Here is a 17,402-nt window from a genome sequence, read left to right as displayed (position 1 = left end):
ATCTGCATAAGTATTGAGGGAGCCATTACAAGATGCAAATATTATTTTAAATATCTTTGTTTCCACCTAACCAAAGAGGAATGATCCATATTCAGACAAGTACCTACTTGAGAGCACTTTCTGTGCATTCAGAGACTTCTAATTCCCCAGACTGCTTTAGCAGAAGGATGGTGATAACAGAATGAAACACCCAAATGAAGTGATCATTGTACTACAACATATGAGTATCTCTCTTCTTAAGCTTCCAGTGACTACTCTCTCCATCGGGTCTGAAGTGATTGCTGATGGGGCAATCACGGCGATTAGCTCCTACAACTCACTCAAACTCCTCTCCGCTCAAGGCCCCCCGCCTGTCTTGTGGTCAGAACAGCTTTTCTTCTTTTTTGACAAACTGCTATCAGTTCTGTGGTCAGTGCTCTGCACCAAGTGTATGGGCACAGCTCAAGCAGCTTGCCTGTGTTGCCCCTGCAAGGTAGGGCAGAGCAGGCATCCAAGTGTAGTCAAATCCTAAACTGGAACAGCTCACCAACTTCCTGAAGCCAAAATCTTGACTTTCTCTGCTGCAGAATAAACTGGCTCTGTAGGCCTTTTTGTATTCCTTCTTCGATGAACTGTATGGCAGGCATGGGCAGCAGCCAGCTTTCTGCTCAGGAAGGCACCTACCCTTGCTGGAAGATACACTGATGTCTCCTGAAAAATCCCACCGTTGGAAAAGTGGCTCTACAGACATGATTTTCCCAAATTATTTTAGAAAAAAAATTGCTTTTTCTAGTGATAAATGTTCTTGCAGGGGGGATGGATAGGCATTGGTTTAACACTGCCCTTGTTCGCACGTTGGAGCTACCTCAAAGGGAGTAATTTTAATTTGGATCTTCTCTCCCGCATTTCAGCAAGCTCTGCCAACCTTTTGCAGTCCTTGCAAAAAATCACTGTTTTGGCTCTGAGCTTGCTAATATTTGCAAAGGAGTCTGAGAAACAGTAGAAAAATTGCATAAATTCAGAGTAGTTTCTGAAGTTATTGCAAAGATGACTCTGTGCCCAGGAAGAAGAAAGCTGAATGCAGATGGCAGAGGAAGGCTACCCTCTGAATTATCCAGAGGTCTTTGGTGCCCACCAGAGACCTCAGGATAAGCTAGATCCTTTTGTACATTTACATTTCTATTTGATTTTGGGTTTGTTTGAGGAGACTGAACTTCCCAAACAGAAACCTGGACTTAGTGATATCAATGAGAGCTTATCAAATACAGGGTAGTGCCCACAGCTGATTATTTGTCCTCAGTGGGCTGGATGGATTGATTTCTTTTGCCTTTGCTGTTCATGATTAGAGGCCTGAATTTGTAGGTACAGCTGTGTTTGGAGGAAGGCTGAACTTCAAAACCACATTTGTTCTTTCTCACCCTACAAAAAGGCAGTGTGTGTTGGCAAGAGCGTTTGCTGTGCACTGTCTGCCTTTGCTATTTCTTCTTCTTCTGTCCCCTGCTCACTTCCAGTCCATACCAGCATCGAGCACGTGGTACCCTCAGGTGGGAAAGCAGAGGCACAGAGAGGTGAAGCCAGTTCTTCAGGGTCAGATATCAAACAGCAGGATGGAGAGCTGAGCCCTGTTTGGGGGCCCCTCTCAGCCCCTTCATGGGGCATCATGGAGGAGCCCTGGTTTGGGGATGCCATGGCCAGTATGTCTCCATGGCCCTGGCCCTCATCCCCTGCTCTTCCCCAGGACATTCCCTGAGGCAGGTGTATCCACCAGCAGGGCTTAAAGCACAGGTTTGAGTCTCTGCCCCTTCCTCTCCTGTACTTGCAGTTAATTTTCTAGACTATCATTAACCTCTTTGGGCTAATTCTGCCAGGTTCCTCTCGCAAGCTCAGGTGACAGAGCCCAGCATGGTTCAGAAAGTGGATAAAGCTAATCTGAAGGCTTGGCAGGACAGAGACTTATACTTTTTTTGCCTTTTTTATAAAATAATTTTACCTTGAAGTGGTTTAAAGAACGGTTCTAACATAAGTGGTTCTTGAAAGGGTTACTTAAAGAGGGATGTATAGACATAGACCAGATAAAAAGGACTCTACCAGTTCATTTGTTAGTTATAAAAGTAAATCAAAATGCAACTATAGAACATTGTTTTTAAAAAGGAGAGGGGAATAAGTAAAATAAACCCTCTCAAAGTGGAAAAACTCATAATCCATGCAAGAGAAATATTGCAAAATGGCTTCTAGTGCCTACTTCTAATCTTGCCTCTAGAAACCCCAGGCCTTAGTAACCAGCTCCACTAGAGCTATCACACAGCAGCCACATCACTGCATCACCCCAAGTCCTGAGGGGCTGGTGCCTGGCCCTTCCCCCTGTGTGCATTCATGGACAGGGTAGAAATGAATGCAAGTGAATTGCCTCCTTGGGGCACTAATGATAGAAGTCCATTTCCATATGTGTAAGATTATCTTTTCAGATCTGGATCTACATTTTAAGCTGTGTATAAATTTTATTTTTTTATTCCTGATTTGAATTTTGCTTTCTATAGTGTTTTCTGGGACTTGCTGCTGCTGCAGTCCTTATTCAAACTGATCATTTTGAGTATGGTGCATTTCAGGGCATAGAGATGGGACTTTTAAATAGAATTTTCTGTATGATAGCACTATCATTCTAAGTGATTATTTAGAAAAAGCATGTATGTTGTGCATTAAAAAATACAAGGATTTCAAGGGGTTTAGCATATCCCATCCTTTAGTACATATAAAAATGAAAAATTATCCTAGATCATTGCTAGTCTATGCAAAAGGTTTATATAAGATTTGATCTAGTTTACCTACATTCTTATATTGAGGTGCATGTGGGAAAGTCATGGAAAAGCATTTGTTTTTTGTAATATGTCCATGTTGGATGTGCTGAGCCAAGCCACGCTGACGTGGGTCTGAGTGCACCAGGTGAAGTGGGCTGGGGTGTTCCAGGGTGACTGGTGGCATGGCCACATGGTGCCCTGCAGCAATCAGAGGGGTGGCAGGGACACAGCTTGGCATGTCCTCTCCACCATGGGCACACACCTGCCGTTTTTATATTTTATGCATTTAGCACTTCTCATGCTTAGTGATAGTTAAGTTATGTTTTAGCTGGTCTCCTACCACACAAGGTCCCGAGCATCCTCTTCTTCCTTTTCCAGCTCTCCTTGAAGGTCTGGCTAAAGGGAAAAGGGATTTATTGGAGGTAGCTGAGGAGCAAAAAAGATTTCATTTTGAATCTAATTTGGCACTGGTGTTTAGAGAGATGTTCAGAGACGGGGGGAGTTTGATAGCTGTTCTGGAGCTTGGGTCTTAATATCAACCATTTTGTGGAACATTAGTTACCTTCTTGCTACATATTTTGGCTGCTGGAACGAAAAGCTGCCCAGCTCAAGATGGGCGCACGAAGTTCCTGTTGTGCCAACCACACGTGTACAGGGTACACCTTCTCCCCTGTCCTTCCCTCTTGTTTCTTTAAGGTTTGTGTTGAATGTTTCCTGCTTTACGTTTAAATTATTTTCATCCTGTGGTCCAAGGGGGTAAGCAGGCACAGCACTTCCCTGCACCCAGCAGAAGGACGTGTTGGGCAAGTCCAGGTGACTGCTACCACCAGCTGGTGACACCCATCGGGTGCCCCGCAGCGCAGAATGGCAGGGCCAGGAGAGCTTCCTTCAAGTGCCTTCAAGTGAGGGCATGTTTCTAACTTGAGAGGATGGCAGGAGCATGTTATCCCAATAGTTACAAACTGGCTGTGCGAGCTGGATCTGGGAGCTCATTGCTACACATAAGTGTGTCCATAGGCCAGTCCCTGATGCCGGTTTTGCTCATATTTATAAGCAGTAGCTGATTTGACATCAGCTTATTGCTGGACCTTGCAATTGGCTTTTATAAAATCTTTGGGAGTGGGTCCATACCTTGCAAACAGCCCACGAGCAGTGCACCATGAGAGGGACTGGGGCAGCAGCTGATGGCACTTCATGGATGAAAAATATACTCTGGAGAAGACAATATTATCTACTTTGGGACAAAACACTGTAATTGTGTCTCTCCTTGGAGTGGATGTTATGGATCAACTTGTGAAGGTTGCTCTGATCCTGGAAATGGCTGTTGTGCCCTTACGGTTCCACTGCAATGCACTGGGGGGGATGGAGGTCGGCGTTCCCACTGTGGCCTGCATTCGCTCTTGGTCTCACCATCCTGCACGAAGCCACTGACAAGCTCAGATAGCAGGAATGTGACAGAAAGCCCAGCCTGGCCTGCAAAACATGCCAGTACTGGGGAAGTTGCGTATCCAGGAGGGAAAAGCTGAGCTTGCTCCTGGAGCCGCAGCAGTCCCCGTTCTGCAGCATTCAGCAAGTGGGGGTAATTTAATCAATTTTCTGAAGGGTGTTATGCTCTAACACAGAGTTTCTGGTTTTTCAAGGAAATCTTGCTCCCAGTGAGACTGCCCCAGAGGTCAGATTCTCGTTAGCACAAGAGCAACAGGAAAATGACTTCCAGCGCTCACCTTTGTGCCTGCAATAAATGAAGTGCTGAAATACCAAAAAAAGCACCTATGAAAGAAGTTGCCCTGCAACTTGAGAAAGAAAGAATGAAAGAAATTCCTGGATTTATGAATCAGTTGTAGGGCTGAGGGAGGAGAGAGTGCTGCCTTTGGATGTGGCAGAGACATCAAGATATCTTTAGAATGAACAGTAATAAATATTACTTGTATATAAAACTTTCTTTAAAACTGGTTAGCTATATTAATATTCCTAAAAGTTTGGAGCAAGTAAATGACTCACTGCATTGGAGGATATTTACTGACTAAGTTTCTTTAGATAAATCCCCCTGATGCCTACGTTATCTGACACTTTATTTTTCTATATTTAACAGGAACCAAAGTACAAGTTTCTACTCCAGGAACCATTGCCAAGGAGATGATTATTCATTAACTCTGGGTAAGGAAAAATGGGCTTAGCAACATCTAAGATCTCTGGGGGGAGTCTCTACATTAATTTCCTGTCTAATTCCTGTTGGTATTCTGTGTAAGCATTACTCCAAATTAATAATGCAAAATAACTAGAAAGTAGCAGAAACCCTAAGGAGAACATTGCAATTTTTAGCCAGAATGGGTTTAATTGATATTGTTTGATGCACCCAGTGCCCCTGAAATCTGCTGAACTATTTCTGGCGTGCATACCTGAATAATTATTTCACTGTGCACTTTGTATAGAAACTATAGCTAAAGGACATTTTATCTCTCAATTAGAAATGGTGGAATAATAATTGCTAATAACATGTTTGATTAATTTTCACCATCATTGTTGAACATATTTCTTATGAATAAATGCCTTCATTAATATAATGGTTTCATAGAACATAAATAAATTATTTGGGATATTTCCCCCCATCATTCATTGAATAAATTATTTTTGAATATTTCTATTTATTAAGCCAGTTGCATTCCATTAAGAAAGCGATATAAACCATAGTTCAGGGGAAGACTCTGTAATTCTTTAAAAACCCACAGGGAATATTTCTCTCATATCAACTTTTTTATAGATACAATCTTTTAACCTGGAAGTGCTGTGCTTTGAGTACAATTTGTGGAAATCACCAGAACTTTTGGGATAAACAAACACGTGTGCCCAGCTCTGCAGAGCCCCTGGGACATTGTCTGGGCAGTACAGAGGTGGGGGACACTGACATCAGCTGGGGTTTGCATGGGCTTAGTGGTCTAAAATAAACACTTTGCTCTATGGGGCAATGTCGCAGTGCTTTCGAGTGCAGCAGAACTGGAGCACACCCTTTTCTGAAGGAAAACCGTGGGAACCTGGGCTATTTGGAAACACGGGAAGGACAGTGCTGCTCCCAAAGCTGGATTTCATCTTCCTCTTAATTGAAATTCCCACTAGTAAGAACTGTACAAATTAATGACAATTTGGCAATAAGGGTTGAAGGCGATTAATAATCCTCATTGCTTAAATTTTAGAAGAATTTCTTGTACCAGCAGTAGTTTGACAGTACCCACAGACTCTTTTTCCACAATTAAGTTGGTTCACATTTGAGCATTCCACATAGTTGCCTACAAATTCTGCACCTAATCACTTAAAAAGGAGCCAATATAATTTTTATTTTTTAAACAGTAATAATCCTCTTTTCATTTCAAGGGTCAACTCCCTCATTTTTATTCCTGTGACTAATTGTTCATACATTTATTGCTGATAAATGCCAGTTAGTATGGTTGATGGCAGGATTTAATGGAAACCATAAATTATATCTTGTCTGTGGCGATTCTTCACTTTGCAGTCCATCTGGTAGACTAAATTCCTTGGTGGTGCAGTGTGTCAGGGGATGAGAATGTCTTTGTTCTGAGTATAGCCACGGCACCATAACCACTTCAAAGGTATATGAAGAGTGAACAGGACTTAAAGCTCTGCATTGATGCAATGCACCACTTGAAACTCACTAGAAGCATATGCAGGACGCAATGGGGAAGTTAGGTGAGAAAAAAAAGGGCCAAACACGATTTGTAAAACAAAGCAGAAACATATGCTTCCAGTATTATCTAAATTCAGTTTAATTAGGTAACTTGGTTGGAGATGATTGCAAAGAAGTAACAGCCCAATTAAAGAACAAAACCTTTTGGTTTATACCTATGGAGGACCCTTAGGTAGCAGGAGCAGAGATGAGTTGTGCATCATCCTGGATGTGTTTTTCCATATGCATTGACTGTTGCTGGTGGTCACTGCAGCAGTTCCCTGGCAGTTCTGCGTACTTCAGCAGCCAAAACAACCTGCAGGGGAAAAACTCCTCTGAGACTTCTAATAGTCAGGGCAAACGCTGCTCCCTGTAAAATATTTTCCTGCTGATACCTGCTGTTTCACTGAGAGGTGCTTGGAGTGAACCTTACCTCCCAAGTCTCTTTGTAAGTCTGATCAATAGCTACAGAAGATCTGGTTGCTGATATTTTTTAATATTTTTTTTTAGATGAGTGACTGGTCAGGCTCTAAAGGAATTCCCATGTTCCTCCCTGCAAAAACAGACCCATGCTTCTGCCAGCACTGCTGCAGCACTTCACATACTTCAGCTACAGTAAGAAGGGGATCAGCTGATTGTGCATCCTGTAGCTCGTGTATGCCCTGGGGCAAGTATAGGTCAGACAGATGATCTGAGGAGTGCAGGGTCTTATATCTATAAGGGGAAGAAAAAGAAAGAAAAATAAAAAAATGAAGAAAAAAAAAAAGGAAGGCCAAACCCACTCTTGTCTAGTAAACACTGCCTTGGGATCTCCAACACCACTTGTGGCTGTATGGGATGTTAGCTGCATGAATTTCCAGTATTGTATCACAAAATTGAAGTTGAGGCCTCGAAGGCATTTCATGAACTACTAACACAAAAGAAGTACATATTTTTTTTTTAATTGGCAAGATTTTTCTCTTACAATTTTCTCATCCCCTAGGTATGATATATTTAATATAAAACCTGACAAGAACATGGAATATTGCCCAAAGGTGGTGGCTAGTGATGAAATACTTTCCTGTGCTCTTGTAGATGCCTTTTTGTCCCCAAAGATTTGTAGGTTAGACTAGTACACATATAGACAATATGCCCTTACAAATTGTTTGCTATGGTTTTGCCATATGTAGTAACACTGGTTTTGCATTAAATCTTTAATGTATTCTCTATGTTATCTCCAATTCCAGCTTTAATCATTAAATTAACATACTGAAGAAATTCATTTTACAATGGTCTTAAAAATTTTAGAGCAGTTTTGATCTTTCTAATGGTTCCTAATATAATATTATATATGACACATGAATTTATCACTGTGCCAATGTTACTAGTCAGTGACAAAATCAATGGGTGTATAAAAAAGATTATTTTGAGTCTGTGTCTCAGGAATATCAAATGACATTTCATAAACAGACAGTATTTCTAATTATGTGTTTATCCTGGGTCACTGCTTTTTAAAGACCTTTATTTGAATCAACAAACCAGAGAAAAGAGCAGTCAGCTACCCAGAAAGAGCTGACAGTTATCTTTGCCAATCTGCTTACCTTGGTGAGGACACATTTACCAGGTTCTTTATAAGGAGATCAGGATATGCAATTATTAATTAAATTTGTTGGGTTTTTTTCCTCAGTTTTTTTTAAGTTTAAATAGGAATGTATCTCCAAAATTTACCAAACCGGATCAACACTTAAACTCCAATTCCTGGGAGAAAGGAAGTTCTGTTCTGTCAGGTTTGAAGATGGTGTTCACTGTGCAAAGAACTCTGTGATCCAGAGACAACTTGTGAATGCGGGAGAAGAAAACAACCACTCAACCATCTATACTGTAAGTACATGCAATTATTTGAGAAGTGGAAGATACTTGCCCAGGGGGCCAAGAAAGCCAACAGCATCCTGGCTTGTATCAGAAATAGTGTGGTCAGCAGGATGAGGACAGTGATTATCCCCCTGTACTTGGCACTGGTGAGGTCGCACCTCAAATCCTGTGTTTGGTTTTGGGCCCCTCACTACAAGAGGGATGTAGAGGGGCTGGAGCGTGTCCAGAGACAGGCAATGGAGCTGGGGAAGGGTCTGGGGCACGATTCTGATGAGGAGCAACTGAAGGAACTGGGGTTGTTTAGTCTGGAGAAAAGGAGGCTGAGGGGGGACCTTATTGCCCTCTACAACTGCCTGACAGGGGGCTGCAGAGCCAACACACCCTGAAAGGTGGCTGTTGCTCTCCCAAGTACCAAGTGACAGGAGAAGAGGAAACAGCCTCAAGTTGCACCAGGAGAGGTTTAAATTGGATATTAGGAAAAACTTATTCATCAAAAGGGTTGTCAGGCTGCCCAGGGAAGTGGTGGAGTCACCATCCCTGAAGGTATTTAAAGGATGTGTAGATGTGGTATTTAGGGATGTGGTTCAGTGGTGGCCTTGGCAGTGCTGGGCTAACAGTTGGGCTAGACAATCTTAAAGGTCTTTTCTAACCAAAATTATTCTGTGATTCTGTCTCAAGAAATAAAGAGAAATCAGTTAAAACAAAGCACTTGAGCTGTATGGGGTGCAGTGAAACTGCATAACCCTCACTTTTTAAGGCCTAGGGAGGCTCAGGAGGCACAGCTTCTGTTGTATCCAAATCGTCTTGCCTGCTATGATTTCAATCTTGTGGAAGAGGATGGGGGGAAAAAAATCACCTGCAAGATATTGTGGGTTAGAATGTCCTGAAGACTGCTTAGATAGTTATACCACAATATGGACCTTTCTTTGAGCATCTCTCCCGTCTCCCTCCTCTCCAGTGAGTGCATCACTTGTCTCATGGACTCATTGTAACCTTTGCTCCTGTGAAGTGGGGAGGGTGAATTTCAGACAGGTGCTGTTGGTCTGTTGCTATCCTCAGTTATTTTTGGGTAATGTCTAAAAGAGGACCTTGATGACACATTAATTTGATGATAACTCTTAGCTGAGTTTCCCAGGCAACAAGGAAATGGCTGTGCTGCTCTCCACTCTCACTAAAGACAAACCAGATATTTAAGGATGACTAAAAAGGAACAAATATTTTAAATTCGTAAATATAAGTGAGAAGAAAGTAATTATGTAATGTAAAAAGGCAAATTAGCATGAGATTAAGGAAAGAGGAAATCTACATTTTGTATCAGAAACATATTCACAGACTGACATATCAGGCTGTGATGAAAACTGATCAGAATTCAGCACTTTCACTGCTGGGGAGGCTGCAGATCTCTAATTCAGTTTTGGAGCAATTAGCAGAGTTTTTTATATTTCTGCGTTGGCAGGAAAATACCAGAGACACCCAAAGCATTTAATTTTTAAAACTGTGAAGGAAGATGTGGGTACCAGGATTGGGTTTCCATTGAAACACAGTGCCAGTGTTTCTCAGCTGTGGGTTTCCCGTCTATCCTGTCCTGTCTGGTGGAAAACAGGGGTCAGAAACAATGGGAGTTTGAAGCTGGTGATGCAGGGGGCTGCAGTAGCCTCAGGTCAGAAGCAGTCCACAACATACAGCTGCCTCAGAGCCAGGTGACCTGGAAAGTCCCAGATGCAAACATGGCTACCTAAAGCCAGCTTGCAAAATCCTGTCCCCCTGACAATGGCTGTGCTGTCATCACAGAAACAGTATCCTCTTGCTTTAAGTGGAAGATGGGTTTAACTGCTTTTCCTCCCTGTGTCTGGCTGTGGCAGGGCTTGCAGCTCTCTCTTTGAGGCACGGTACTGCTTTTGACTCACTGCTAAGCATCACTTAAATGATATCTTGAAAAATATAGTTATCTCAGATTTTAAGTAGATGATAGGCTGGATTGGTTGTTGTTATGTGCCAACATGGGAATCTGGAAGAGAAGCTCGGGATATACTATCAGCCCCATTGTAGTGTTGGAGTAAATGGGCTCTTGCGAATTTCTTTCCAAGTGAATAAAAGTGGGAAGAAAACTAGCTTGCCGAGAGGAATAGTTAACAATTAATGAAAAATAGCTTTGCTGTTTGTAGACTTTATAGATGCAAGGATGGGACAAACATTTTTTTGGTCCTGATTCAGCAGGTTCATGAGGGTCACACAATTCACAGCACAAAGCATTGGCCTGACCTGCAGAGAGTGATCCACTGGAGAGCCACGAGCCGCAGGAAAGCCTTTGATCTCCGCGTGCGCCTGCCAGTTGGCCACTGCTGCATCAGAAATGCCTCTGTTGTTAGTGGGGAATGTGAATGTGATAAAGAAGAATTTCAGAGCATGCTGTATGCACAGCCTCAGCTTTCTCCTGCCTCCAGAAACTATCTGAATCCAGAACCAGCTGTATGGTAAAACTTTTTCTGTAGCCACCTCATTCCCCCAGACATCATACTCCTCCATATACCACATGAAGAAACAAGCAAAACCAGGCCCAAAGTCCCTCAGTCAAGTTGTATTAAATCTTTTGCAGCCACAAAACATTTCCCGTAGCTGCATGAACAAAATAAGGAGACACTCATAATTTATATGGCTGTGGTGGTGCCACAGGCTGCTTCAGCTGCTAGTGGTGACAGTGGTGACCATGTTTCCCCAGTACTGCCCAGTCTGGAGGCCAGCTTGCAAAGGTGGCCACCATACAATCAACCTGCAGCAAGAAAAACATGGGAAGATGAATGTGCCCAGGATTTGCAGGGAGGCATAGGGATAAGCTCCCTGTGTACCCCAAGGACATTTTAAAAGTGCTTGTTCTGATGAGTCAGTCATGCAGAATTTCTCTGAAGAGTTGAGCAGCGAGGAAAGGTAGGTGCAAAATGAAGCCCAAGAGGCTGCAAGTCTAATGAAATGCCACCACCTCACACAGGGCTGGAGCCCAAATGCAAGAAAAGGAGATCAAAGGGACTGGCTAGCCATTCTGGGTGGCTGCAGACAGGCCATCAAGCTGGTACGGATAAGCTGGTACGGATAAGCTTCATTTGTACTTTTGTCGAGGGCAGTAGAGAATAAGGTAAAGGGCACAAAAGGAGGAGGAGGAGAGAGATTTTGAGGAAATGAGAAATGGAACTCTCCTGGGGGACTGGAAGGGCTCCCTGAGCAGCACTTCTCAGCTGAGCATAGAGATGTTGGGGCAAGGAACACAGCTAGTGTTACAGTGTTGGGATGAGATTGCAGGAGGAGGCTATGGGAATGAGATTATTGAACCAATTGCCACCAGCTTGTTCTTTGCTTCACAAAAACCTCTCCTCTCTAGTTTGCTCCCAGCAGCAATCTGATTTCTGAATTCTTACAGAGAGCTGGTTACTTGGAAATGGGAACTAGACCTGATAGCCCTGGAGTTAATTGAAGCTGTGAGTATTCTGGTGAAATGCAACTCATAGAGGTTAATAAACACCTCTATGAAGGAATGAAAAATGTCATTAGTAGTAGTAGTAATATTAGTATTAGTATTTTATTTATTATTTATTATTATAAGTTACTAATCTGTTTGCTAAACTGCCTTCAACTCTAAATTGGCTTTTTGACTCCTTGTGACTGGTTAGAGCAAAGGATAGACAGGATGGACACCACTGCCACTTGGGAAAACTCATTGGTATTAACAGTGCTGCAGAAAATATTCTTACACTAATGCAGGTAAGAGGAGGATTGTGCCTTTGAATCTCACTCCCAGCAGGACCTCCACAGCTTGGCAGGAGCAGGAGGGTCTCTGCACCAATGCTGAGAGCAGGTGTGGATGGCTGCATGTGCTTAACTGCCCTGATAAAATGGGGCACTTCTGGCTAGTAATTATTTATGTACATGGAGAGCAGTTCTGTAGCATGATCATCCATGTCTCCATGCTAAGTTCCCACTTAAAAGGTCTCCCAAGAACTGCTCCTCACCTCCAACTGCAAGGTAAAAGGTGTGTGAGAGAGAAAAAGATAGCAAATACTGTATGACATCTTTCCTTGCAAAGGTCTCTGGGCTCTGAAGCCAACAGGCATTTGGTATCAGCAAAGACTAATCTTTTTTGCCTAAGAGAGCATTAACCATGAGGGAAAAAAAACCCAACATTTTTGAAATCCAGTTCCAAGTTTACACTGTGCTGAAATGTCTTTCCATTGCACAACAGCATGGTGAGCTGCTCTGGGATAAAGAAGGAACGATTTTTCATTTAGCTCTCCAGGAGCAGAATAAACCACATATATTTTTCACACCGCATAAGGATTTATGGGAAATGTTGACATGGTTCTGTCTGTCTGTCAAGGTTACAACAGCAGCTTCAGCATTTTTTTGGCACGCCTCTTTGAAATACAACTCTTTACTGATTTGTCATCTTTGTCTTACAACAAGAAAGGGGTAATTTTGTTTTGCACTTCAGGGATCTATTTGAGTAATCTCATCTCCTTATTTATGAATATAATGAGGTGTGATTTTCATACATATATACTCAAACTGCAGCTACCATTATGTTCATCATTTTACAGGAGCAATGCCACCAACTGATACTCTGATCTAATATTTTTATGGGGTTTATAGTCATATTCTTTCCATAGTAGGTACAGAAAACTAAGCATACTTTCCTTTATGGTTTGTATTGCATTATGAAAATGATGCTCTGGACATTAAAGTCAGCTTGCAAAACAATGTGCCTACTGCAACCAGTACTGCCAAGCAAAATATTTGCCTATTTACTGCTCTGACAGTCTGGCAGTTGGAATAGGGTAGGTGGTAGCAGAACCATAACATTTACCTTTGTTAAATAGTAAGGGTTTGAAAAAGGATTATATATATCAAATGCCTTGCAATCAGGTGGAGACAGACTGGAAGGTCAAGAAGAGAGAGCTGAGGCTCAGGGTGATAAATCGCTGACAGACTTACTAGGGGAACTTGGGTAGAAATAGAGAAAGCTAAAAACAAAAATTCAGATCAGCCAGTGACTGATAAAATCCTTACTAGGACCACTTATTAGAGAGTGGTGCAAAGACTGGAAAGTGAGACTGGAACTAACGCAGGGAACTGAGAGAACCGAACAAAGCCTCTGGTTTTGCTCAGTTAAAGCTTTAGCCTTTCATTCAGTCAGTTTAAACAACAGTGAAGAATCTAACAATGATGCTGAAAATCTAATAATCACCTGAATTTTCACTAGAAATAGATTTGAGTTTCATTGCTGAAAAAAATGTATATTAAAAAATATTTAGGTTTATTTAAATCACTGCCTGGTTTTTGAAGGTGCAAATTTAATGACGGTACAACCTCAGTCAGTGCTGGTTGCCCTGCCCTTGCCCTGCTCTCTCCTCCCTCGCAACTGCTGAGCATGAAGAGCTTCAGGAGACAGAGCTCTGCATGGTTTTCATTAGGCAGAAGGGTTAAGTGAGTTTTTTCTACAGATCTTTATTGCTAGGGTATGACAAGGAAGGAATCCAGCTTGCCTTTCAGATCCCAGATTTGGTTTTGCAGTCTTAGCAGTAAATTAGAAAAGAAAATAAATAATAATAATAAAAAATCATCCTGTGAACTGTGCACACATTATCATTTCCCATGGATTTCCAGATCATTATGAAACCCTAACAGGCCAGCTTCCCAATGTCAAACTGCGGGGTAGAATTGCACTGGAAAAAAGAGGTCACTAGCAGGAGTTCATACTGAACTGAAGAGCAGCACAAAGGGCCTTGACAGTGTGGTCTGCACACGGCCGATTCTGCAAAACCAGGGGCCGTGCAGCCCCATCTTTGTGTCTGTCACCAACAGCTCCGCTACTGGGCAGCATCAGGTAGATCAGTTTTAAGTATTGCATGAGAAACTTCTTAGAAGATTACCAACACCTTTGAAAAGGCCCAAATTATCCATTCTTTTGAAAATATGCATACAAGTTCATACAAACACTCCTGGTGTCCTCACCACAAAATTTAGCAACTGCCAGTAATCGTTGTGAAGGAAAATTGAAATGCAGCTAAACTGGAGAGTATTCAATTAGTGACCATCTGTGTGATAACTCGTGCTGAGTAATGATTTTTTTTTTCTGGTTATTTCAACAAAGACAGTACATCAGATTCTTAAAGTCAAGTAGCTGCTGTCATTCTGGTAAGAAACTTCAGGCTTTATGGAAGTTGCATATATTGTAACACAGCCACATTAATATCTTGGTGAGGGGTACAGCACAGCTGACAAACACTACTGAGAGAGGCAGACTGGTGAGAGTTATCTTAAGAAAAATCAACTAGCAGAAGCAGGACAAAACATGTAATTCATTAAGTAACCCCATATGATCTTCTGAGTTCCAAAAACTCTTCAACTCCAAAAGATGCCGATGAGGAGGAGGCTTTTAGTTAAAAGAAATCCTGTGGTTTGACAAAGCAGAAGAAAACAAGACTGTTAACTTCTCAGGCAGTGCAGGAGGAGGTGTACTGCACAGTCAGCTGGTGCGTGGAGCTATTGCTGCAGAACCGGTGCGAGTATGCCTGTGTACATACAGCCTTCTGTCTGATTGCATCGGGAAAGTTTCTTTGCAAATTCTAAATTAATGCAAATAATTTGTTCAAGTGAGTTTCAGAAGCTGTACAGCCATGCGTGTGTTACAGATGCCTGTTCACGACCCCCTCCCCGGCGCCTTCAGTGTGCCTGGCAAGGACTGAAGCGGCCTCGGCTGCTTCGACTTCTAAAACCACAGTCACTGCTTCCTGAGATGGTGACTAGTCACTTCCAATATTCTGTGGGTAGTTAGTGAAATTAGGTGTTTGGAAAAATTTGATAATATGAAAGTATACTGGAACATTTCTTGGATCAGACTACTGCATTACTCATGCATCATTAATTCTCAAAATATTAAGGGAACATTTCTTAATATTGGGCCGTATTCCGTTAAAGACATACGAAACAGCTTGCTTAGTTTAAACCAAAATGCACCATCAGCCAAGTAGATCCACCGCACAAGATAAGGTAGGAAACCAAAGTGAGACTGTTGGTCTTAGATGGAGAGCTTTGGATTTTCTGTTATGCACTGTGGTGTGTACATGTTTTATTAGTCCAGAACTGCAGTATCCAATTGTTAATGCTTGCATTGCTTAACTCCTGTGTAGGATTTTCTTTTGTCACAGCAGACCAATGTAATGCTTTATTCGGCATTCCTCATATAACTAAAACTACTACTAACTCTGCCTGCAAGCCTGAGTTTGAAGAGAATGCAGCCTCAGTACTAATGGTATTGGGACTGCAGCTGCATTCATTAGCTCTGGTTTTTAGTTTCTGCCATTCCAGTGAGATTCTCCTTTTTTCCAGGCTTAGAGCTGCCCTGGCATTTTCACTGTATTCATTACTGCTGTGCCAGAAGCGCAAGCAGAATTTCATGTGAGACTCATTTCCCTTCTTCTCTGTATTGGTACATAATGATGTTACCTACTGTTTTATTGCTTGTGTCCCAGCTCCTGTGAAACTGATAGTTGTGCATTATGCTTCGTAACTGGAAAAAGTTTGGAGCATGTCAGCAACCAACTGCTTTATTAAGTTATTTTTCTGGGTGGGTGATGCTATCCCCTGCATTTTAAGGTTGTCTATTAAGATGGAGCATGGAATTGGTAGATCACAGAAGAATGGACCCCAGGCAGCGGCAGATCCGAGCTCAGCATGGGTTCCCACTGCCTCAGGCTTCCTCCCACAGTCCCTGAAGTTCTGTGCTTGCAGTGGAGGAGGTGGCACCCCATGCCCAACAGTTCCATCAGTTGCCACTTTTCATTCAGTTACAGCTGGTGGAACTAGCTAACCAGAGACCACTTCTGCCTTTTTATCAATTTCCAAACCCTCCATCCTGTTGCCTCTGAGCTCTTAATCTCCCCTGGGAGTCCTGGCTGTCAGAGTGACCTTTTCGGTAACAAGCTGGCTTACCACAGCAAATTCATTCTCTATGATTTCTGTGTAAGAAGAGTGTATTACTTCATGGCTTTCTCCATTAATGACCCCTTATTAGATGCTTTGTAGGTAGACACCTTTTAAATTACAGCCCAAGATGGACATGGAAGGCTAAAAAAATGACAAGTGCCATGTATCCAATTAGGGGAAATCAGATAAAGATGAATAATGTGATGCCTAGGATGGGGGAAGGAGGTCTGCAGTACCGTGTGGCCTGCCAGACACTGCCTGTCTTCCCACTGGGCCCCTGTGAAGAGTGGGGCACTTAGGCCTTTGGGATCCTCTTAGGATCTAGCCGTTGCTTGATACAAACCTAAACATCCCTGTGAAGAAATGCCCAGAATTCTGCATTGTCTTCCTGAGCTAAACAGAAGTTGGTCTCTTGAGCTTCCCCCCAGTTTCCATGGGACTGCTCAGCAGGGGTCAGATGCAAACTCCTGCTAACTCAAACTCCCTGAGCTCTGATGGGGCCTCTGGTTTGGAAGATGCAGAAGCAGGAGGGAGCAAGGAGTAGGGCAGGTTGGATAAACCATGTAATCCCTGGGCCCCAGGGACATTCCTTCTGCAGCAGAGTGAATTTCACTGTAAAACTTTATTCAGCTTCACTTGCTCTTTCGTACGGAAGACTTTATTTTGAAGAGTAGGTTTGAGATTTTTTTTTTCTTTTTTCTGTTTTAGTGGAATTATTTTAGATATTTCTGCTGGCTATATGCAGATATTTGAAAGGAAACAATATATCTGCTTTTGGAAGGTGAAAGTTCTCTGTCATGGAACTGATTTCTTGAAAAAAAACAATTTTCGATTTAATCTTTCTCATGTGTTATTTCTATAATATGCAAAGTAGTTCTTTACAGAAATTGTGCTCTTGGTATAATGTAAAAGATAGATTTTAAATATTAAGATATTTAAGATAAATTTAAGAAATTTAAGATATTTTTGGCAGGCTAAAAGATGGAATTTGATAAGGTGAACTCTGGAAGGAAGTGCAACAAAGGCAGGTGAGCAAAACTTTCTGTCTTTTCAGTACCCCTGCTAGAAAGCCCAAATGGGAGGGGCTTTAGGGAAGCGTTGAAACAAGCCCGCATTGCTACAAC

The 17,402-nt window shown here is 42.3% G+C and overlaps 3 protein-coding genes across 4 annotated transcripts in view; all 3 read left to right on the top strand.

Annotated features, from left to right (window-relative positions):
• Positions 1-17,402, top strand: part of LOC121086882 (DNA-directed RNA polymerase II subunit RPB1-like) — a 527,323-nt gene that overhangs the window by 117,705 nt on the left and 392,216 nt on the right. The window lies entirely within an intron of this gene.
• Positions 1-17,402, top strand: part of LOC121086932 (translation initiation factor IF-2-like) — a 533,674-nt gene that overhangs the window by 131,288 nt on the left and 384,984 nt on the right. The gene's annotated exons all lie outside the window — the stretch shown is intronic.
• Positions 1-17,402, top strand: part of LOC121086877 — a 503,078-nt gene that overhangs the window by 109,432 nt on the left and 376,244 nt on the right. The gene's annotated exons all lie outside the window — the stretch shown is intronic.

Source organism: Falco naumanni, chromosome 4, assembly GCF_017639655.2.
Source record: "Falco naumanni isolate bFalNau1 chromosome 4, bFalNau1.pat, whole genome shotgun sequence".
NCBI classification, from domain to species: Eukaryota; Metazoa; Chordata; class Aves; order Falconiformes; family Falconidae; genus Falco; species Falco naumanni.
Note: the sequence above shows the minus strand (reverse complement) of the source record. Positions and strands in the feature narration are given on the sequence as shown.